Source organism: Procambarus clarkii, chromosome 45, assembly GCF_040958095.1.
Source record: "Procambarus clarkii isolate CNS0578487 chromosome 45, FALCON_Pclarkii_2.0, whole genome shotgun sequence".
Lineage (NCBI taxonomy): Eukaryota > Metazoa > Arthropoda > Malacostraca > Decapoda > Cambaridae > Procambarus > Procambarus clarkii.
The window spans coordinates 30103450-30112622 of NC_091194.1; positions in this window are offsets into that span (position 1 = coordinate 30103450).

Consider the following 9173-nt stretch of genomic DNA (forward strand, 5'->3'; position numbering starts at 1 on the left):
ATTAATACATGACTTCTTCTGAATGAAGATGTATTAATATAAGTAAATTTGTTTCAATTTTCCTTCGTGGTCTGACACTGTCATATATATATATATATATATATATATATATATATATATATATATATATATATATATATATATATATATATGTCGTACCTAATAGCCAGAACGCACTTCTCAGCCTACTATTCAATGCCCGATTTGCCTAATAAGCCAAGTTTTCATGAATTAATGTTTTTTCGTCTACCTAACCTACCTAACCTAACCTAACCTAGCTTTTTTTGGCTACCTAACCTAACCTTACCTATAAATATAGGTTAGGTTAGGTTAGGTAGGGTTGGTTAGGTTCGGTCATATATCTACGTTAATTTTAACTCCAATAAAAAAAAATTGACCTCATACATAGAGAAAAGGGTTGCTTTATCATTTCATAAGAAAAAAACTATAGTAAATATATTAATTCAGGAAAACTTGGCTTATTAGGCAAATCGGGCCTTGAATAGTAGGCTGAGAAGTGAGTTCAGGCTACTAGGTACGACATATATATATATATATATATATATATATATATATATATATATATATATATATATGCGAACAAGCCTGAATGGTCCCCAGGACAATATGCAACTGAAAACTCACACCCCAGAAGTGACTCGAACCCATACTCCCAGAAGCAACGCAACTGGTATGTACAAGACGCCTTAATCCACTTGACCATCACGACCGGACATAATGAGGTGATAGCCGAGGCTATTTGAACCACCCCACCGCTGGCACTCGGATAGTAATCTTGGGCATAGCATTTTACCAAATCACCTCATTCTTTGGGGAACACGTGAGGAACACAAATGCGAACAAGCCTGAATGGTCCCCAGGACAATATGCAACTGAAAACTCACACCCCAGAAGTGACTCGAACCCATACTCCCAGAAGCATCGCAACTGGTATGTACAAGACGCCTTAATCCACTTGACCATCACGACCGGACATAAATATATATATATATATATATATATATATATATATATATATATATATATATATATATATATATATATATATATATATATATATATATATATATATATATATATATATATATATATATATATATATATATGTATATATATATATATATATATATATATATATATATATATATATGTATATATATATATATATATATATATATATATGTATATATATATATATATATATATATATATATATATATATATATATATATATGTATATATATATATATATATATATATATATATATATATATATATATATATATATATATATATGTATATATATATATATATATATATATATATATATATATATATATATATATATATAAATATATATTATATATATATATGAGGGGTACCACCTCTGGTGCAAGTGTAGGGACCCATAGCCTCGGAGAAGAAAATAAAGAGTACTCAGAGAAGACCTTGTGGATCTTCACTGAACACTTTCATATTTTCTTCTCCTACCACCCCTATTCTTTTGGTATGTGTGTATAATTATCTAACTTTATTCGAAAACGTCATTACACAAAAAAAGTTACAATATTGATTATAAAATTAAAAATTATATATATATATATATATATATATATATATATATAATTTTTTTTTCTTCCAATAATATAGTATTCGCTTGAAATTAACAGCCTGGTCAATCAGGCTGTTGGATGCAACTCCTCTCAGATTTGTTATACGAGTTACAGCATGGTTAATCACATCCAAAATTAAAGTTATTTCCAGATGCAGTTTCCTAAAATTTTTAACATTGCTCTCACTAGTGTTAATGTAGATTATTTCATAATTTAAATAATATATTTAATTACTGTAGTACATTTTAACAACAATTTAACTTATAATTTTTGCAGCATAGGTCATTTGAATATAAGTATTTTATTAGAAATTATTTCCTTCAGGTCTTCAGGGAAAATTCTTGAGGAGATGCACAAACCGCAAACAATGTGTGCATGTCCGAAGCAATGTTTGCAAGTTCTGCCAGTGTGACTTCCGAAACAGTAGAGAATTAATGAAGAAAGAAGAGGAAGCCCGTTCTCTACTTAAAGGCAAGAAGGCTTTAGAACGAAATACAGCAAGCCGGGTTCTACGAAGGATTGAAAATCAGGTATTGAAGTTTGTCTACATCTGTTGTATTCATTTGTATTCTTCTTATGCTGAACTTGCTTGATAAGGTATAGAATCAACATGAATAATATGGTAAAATAGTGACTTTTTTCACGTTTTTCATGTAGTGTGATTTTACGTAAGTATATTCGTTTTTACCAATATTTCGATACAATTTCATGTAGTATCACGATATGTGATTTTGCCTTCAATTCTCAGAATTTCGAATTACATTGCATTTTAAGCAAGTTTTCTTGCATTTTGTTTCGTACGAAAAATCATCGAATATAGCAATATTTTCACGTTCATCATCCCCTTTTCCTTTATGTGATTTAAACAAAATATCATCGAATTAGGCAATATTTTGCCGTTTTTCCACGTTTTTGTGAATTTTCAGTTTATTGTCATTAATTCATTATATATACGATAAAAATTATGCAAACACATAATTGATTAGAAATTAACCTTAAATACTTTATTTTCAATCAACCATTTGTTTCTAGTAAAATACTGCGTAGGATATTGAAAAGGGGAGATGGTCGGTTTTTATTGCATATATCGACGTTTCAGCCAGATTAGAGCGGTTTTACGTGTACATCTTCCATCGGTAATATAAACGGAAAATCAGGAACATTTTAGTTAATTCCATTAGTTTTCATCATTTGTATTGGAAACAACATTGTCATATGTCTTTTCTTGGATCTAAATAATATGAAACCTCGCTCTATGATTTGAAGTTAAAATCCTCAAATATGGGTAAATAGTGATTTTTTCACGTATTTCATGTAGTTTGATATTACGTAAATACATTCATTTTTACCAATATTTCGATACTATTTCATGTAGTATCACGAAATGTGATTTGGCCTTCAAATCTCAGAATTTCGCATAATATTGCATTTTAAGCAAGTTTTCTTGCATTTTGTTTCGTACGAAAAATCATCAAATTTAGCAATATTTTGACGTTTATCATCCCCTTTTCCTTTATGTTATTTAAACAAAATATCATCGAATTAGGCAATATTTTCCCGTTTTTCCACGTTTTTGTGAATTTTCAGTCTATGGGTATAAATTCATTATATATACGATAAAAATGATGCAAACACGTAATTGATTAGATAATAACCTTAAATACTTCATTTTCAATTATCTATTTGTTTCTCGTTAAAATACTGAGTAGGATATTGAAAAGGGGAGAAGTAGGGTTTTTATTGCATATATCGACGTTTCAGCCGGATTAGAGCGGTTTTACGTGTACATCTTCCATCGGTAATATAAACGGAAAATCAAGAACATTTTAGTTAATTCTAATGAAAACACATTGTTTTTTATCATTTGTATTGGAAACACCATTCTCATATGTCTTTTCTTGGATCAAAATAATACGAAACCTCGCTCTATGTTTTGTAGTTAAAATCCTCAAATATGGTAAAATAGTGACTTTTTCACGTTAATTATTTAGTTTGATATTACGTAAATATATTCATTTTTACCAATATTTCGATACTATTTCATGTAGTATCACAATATGTGATTTGGCCTTCAAATTTCAGAATATCGCATAATATTGCATTTTAAGCAAGTTTTCTTGCATTTTGTTTCGTACGAAAAATCATCGAATTTAGCAATATTTTGACGTTTATCATCTCCTCTCCCTTTATGTGATTTAAACAAAATATCATCGAATAAGGCAGAATTTTGCCGTTTTTCCACGTTTTTGTGAATTTTCAGTTTATTGTTATTAATTCATTAAATATACGATATAAATGATGCAAACACATAATTAATTAGATAATAACCTTAAATACTTCATTTTCAATCAACCATTTGTTGCTCGTTAAAATACTGAGTAGAATATTGAAAAGGGGAGAAGTTCGGTTTTTATTGCATATATCGACGTTTCAGCCGGACTAGAGCGGTTTTACGTGTACATCTTCCATCGGTAATATAAACGGAAAATCAGGAACATTTTAGTTAATTCCTTTGGTTTTTATCATTTGTATTGGAAACAACATTGTCATATGTCTTTTCTTGGATCTAAATAATATGAAACCTCGCTCTATGATTTGTAGTTAAAATCCTCAAACATTGGTAAATAGTGATTTTTTCACGTTTTTCATGTAGTTTGATATTACGTAAATACACTCATTTTTACCAATATTTCGATACTATTTCATGTAGTATCACGATATGTGATTTGGCCTTCAAATCTCAGAATTTCGTATAATATTGCATTTATAATCAATGCATAATAATCAACTATTTGTTTCTCGTTCAAATACTGAGTAAGATATTGAAAAGGGGAGAAGTTCTGTTTTTGTTGCATATATCGACGTTTCAGCCGGATTAGAACGGTTTTACGTGTACATCTTCCATCGGTAATATAAACGAAAAATCAGAAACATTTTAGTTAATTCCATTGGTTTTTATCATTTGTATTGGAAAAAACATTGTCATATGTCTTTTCTTGGATCTAAATAATACGAAACTTCGCTCTATGATTTGAAGTTAAAATCCTCAAATATGGTAAAGAAGTGACTTTTTCACGTTTTTCATGTAGTTTGATATTACGTAAATATATTCATTTTTTCCAATATTTCGATACTATTTCATGTAGTATCACGATATGTGAGATGGCCTTCAGATATCAGAATTTCGCATAATATTGCATTTTAAGCAAGTTTTCTTGCATTTTGTTTCGTACGAAAAATCATCGAATTTTGCAATATTTTGACGTTTATTATCTTTTTTTCCTTTATGTGATTTAAACAAAATATCATCGAATTAGGCAATATTTTGCCGTTTTTCCACGTTTTTGTGAATTTTCAGTCTATGGGTATAAATTCATTAAATATACGATAAAAATGATGCAAACACATAATTGATTAGATAATAACCTTAAATACTTCATTTTCAATCACCTATTTGTTTCTCGTTAAAATACTGAGTAAGATATTGAAAATTGGAGAAGTTCTGTTTTTATTGCATATATCGACGTTTAAGCCGAATTAGAGCGTTTTTCGTTTACATCTTCCATCGGTAATATAAACGGAAAATCAGGAACATTTTAGTTAATTCTAATGAAAACACATTGATTTTTTATTATTTTTATTGGAAACAACATTGTCATATGTGTTTTCTTGGACCTAATAATACGAAACCTCGCTCTATGATTTGAAGTTCAAATCCTCATATATGGTAAAATAGTGATTTTTTTCACGTTTTTCATGTAGTGTGATTTAACGTAAATATATTCGTTTTTACCAATATTTCAATACTATTTCATGTAGTATCACGATATGTGATTTTGCCTTCAATTCTCAGAATTTTGCATAATAATGCATTTTAAGCAAATTTTTTTGCATTTTGTTTCGTACGAAAAATCATCGAATTACCAATATTTTCACGTTCATCATCCCCTTTTCCTGTATGTGATTTAAACAAAATATCATCGAATTAAGCAATATTTTGCCGTTTTTCCACGTTTTTGTGAATTTTTAGTTTATTGTTATTAATTTATTAAATATACAATAAAAATGATGCAAACACATAATTGATTAGAAATTAACCTTAAGTACTTTATTTTCAATCGACCATTTGTATCTCGTTAAAATACTGAGTAGGATATTGAAAAGGGGAGAAGTTCGGTTTTTATTGCATATATCGACGTTTCAGCCGGATTAAAGCGGTTTTACGTGTACATCTTCCATCGGTAATATAAACGGAAAATCAGGAACATTTTAGTTAATTCTATTGAAAACACTCTGGTTTTTATCATTTGTATTGGAAACAACATTGTCATATGTCTTTTCTTGGATCTAAATAATACAAAACCTCGCACTATGATTTGAAGTTAAAATCCTCAAATATGGCAAAATAGTGACTTTTTTCACGTTTTTCATGTAGTTTGATATTACGTATATATATTAATTTTTACCAATATTTCGATACTATTTCATGTAGTATCACGATATGTGATTTGGCCTTCAAATCTCAGAATTTCGCATAATATTGCATTTTTAAGCAAGTTTTCTTGCATTTTGTTTCGTACGAAAAATCATCGAATTTAGCAATATTTAGACGTTTATCATCCCCTTTTCCTTTATGTGATTTAAACAAAATATCATCGAATTAGGCAATATTTTGCCGTTTTTCCACGTTTTTGTGAATTTTCAGTTTATGGGTATTGATTCATTATATATACGATAAAAATGATGCAAACACATAATTGATTAGATAATAAGCTTAAATACTTTCTTTTCAATCAACTATTTGTTTCTCGTTAAAATACTAAGTAAGATATTGAAAAGGGGAGAAATTCTGTTTTTATTGCATATATCGACGTTTCAGCCGGAATTGAGCGGTTTTCGTGTACATATTCTATCGGTAATATAAACGGAAAATCAGGAACATTTTAGTTAATTCTAATGAAAACACATTGTTTTTTATTATTTGTATTGGAAACACCATTTTCATATGTCTTTTCTTGGATCTAAATAATACGAAACCTCGCTCTATGATTTGAAGTTAAAATCCTCATATATGGTAAAATAGTGAATTTTTCACGTTAATCATGTAGTTTGATATTACGTAAATATATTCATTTTTACCAATATTTCGATACTATTTAATGTAGTATAACAATATGTGATTTGGCCTTCAAATCTCAGAATGTCGTATAATATTGCATTTTAATTCTAATGAAAACACATTGATTTTTATCATTTGTATTGGAAATAACATTTTTATATTTCTTTTCTGTGATCTAAATAATACGAAACCTCGCTTTATGATTTGAAGTTAAAATCCTCAAATATGTGGTGTGACTTCACGTGAATATATTCGTTTTTACCAATATTTCGATACTATTTCATGTAATATCACGATATGTGATTTGGTCTTTAAACATCAGAATTTTGCATAATATTGCATTTTAAGCAAGTTTTCTTGCATTTTGTTTCGTACTAAAAATCATCGAATATAGCAATATTTTGACGTTTATCATCCCCTTTTCCTTTATGTGATATAAACAAAATATCATCGAATTAGGCAATATTTTGCTGTTTTTCCACGTTTTTGTGAATTTTCAGTATTAATTCATTATATATACGATAAAAATGATGCAAACACATAATTGATTAGATAATAACATTAAATATTTAATTTTCAATCAACTATTTGTTTCTCGTTAAAATACTGAGTAAGATATTGAAAATGGGAGAAGTTCTGTTTTTATTGCATATATCGACGTTTCAGCCGGAATAGAGATGTTTTCGTGTACATCTTCCATCGGTAATATAAACGGAAAATCAGGAACATTTTAGTTAATTCTAATGAAAACACATTGATTTTTATCATTTTTATTGGAAACAACATTGTCATACGTCTTTTCTTGGATCTAAATAATACGAAACCTCGCTCTATGATTTGAAGTTAAAATCCTCAAATATAGTTATATAGTGACTTTTTTCACGTTTTTCATGTAGTTTGATATTACGTATATATATTCATTTTTACCAATATTTCGATACTATTTCATGTAGTATCACGATATGTGATTTTGCCTTCAATTCTCAGAATTTTGCATAATAAAGCATTTTAAGCAAATTTTCTTGCATTTTGTTTCGTACGAAAAATCATCGAATTTAGCAATATTTTCACGTTCATCATCCCCTTTTCCTGTATGTGATTTAAACAAAATATCATCGAATTAAGCAATATTTTGCCGTTTTTTCACGTTTTTGTGAATTTTCAGTTTATTGTTATTAATTCATTAAATATACGATAAAAATGATGCAAACACATAATTGATTAGAAATTAACCTTAAGTACTTTATTTTCAATCGACCATTTGTATCTCGTTAAATACTGAGTAGGATATTGAAAAGGGGAGATGTTCGGTTTTTATTGCATATATCGACGTTTCAGCCGGATTAAAGCGGTTTTACGTGTACATCTTCCATCGGTAATATAAACGGAAAATCAGGAACTTTTTAGTTAATTCTAATGAAAACACTCTGGTTTTTAGCATTTGTATTGGAAACAACATTATCATATGTCTTTTCTTGGATCTAAATAATACGAAACCTCGCTCTATGATTTGAAGTTAAAATCCTCAAATATGGCAAAATAGTGACTTTTTTCACGTTTTTCATGTAGTTTGATATTACATAAATATATTCATTTTTACCAATATTTCGAGACTATTTCATGTAGTATCACGATATGTGATTTGGCCTTCAAATCTCAGAATTTCGCATAATATTGCATTTTAAGCAAGTTTTCTTGCATTTTGTTTCGTACGAAAAATCATCGAATTTAGCAATATTTTGACGTTTATCATCCCCTTTCCCTTTATGTGATTTAAACAAAATATCATCGAATTAGGCAATATTTTGCCGTTTTTCCACGTTTTTGTGAATTTTCAGTTTATGGGTATTAATTCATTATATATACGATAAAAATGATGCAAACACATAATTGATTAGAAATAACCCTTAAATACTTTATTTTCAATCAACCATTTGTTTCTCGTTAAAATACTGAGTAGGATATTGAAAAGGGGAGATGTTCGGTTTTTATTGCATATATCGACGTTTCAGCCGGATTAGAGCGGTTTTACGTGTACATCTTCCATCGGTAATATAAACGGAAAATCAGAAACATTTTAGTCAATTCCATTGGTTTTTATCATTTGTATTGGAAACAACATTGTCATATGTCTTTTCTTGAATCTAAATAATATGAAATCTCGCTCTATGATTTGAAGTTAAAATCCTCAAATATTGGTAAATAGTGATTTTTTCACGTTTTTCATGTAGTTTGATTTTACGTAAACACATTAATTTTTACCAATATTTCGATACTATTTCATGTAATATCACGATATGTGATTTGGCCTTCAAATCTCAGAATTTCGCATAATAATGCATTTTAAGAAAGTTTTCTTGCATTTTGTTTCGTACGAAAAATCATCGAATTTAGCAATATTTTGACGTTTATCATCCCCT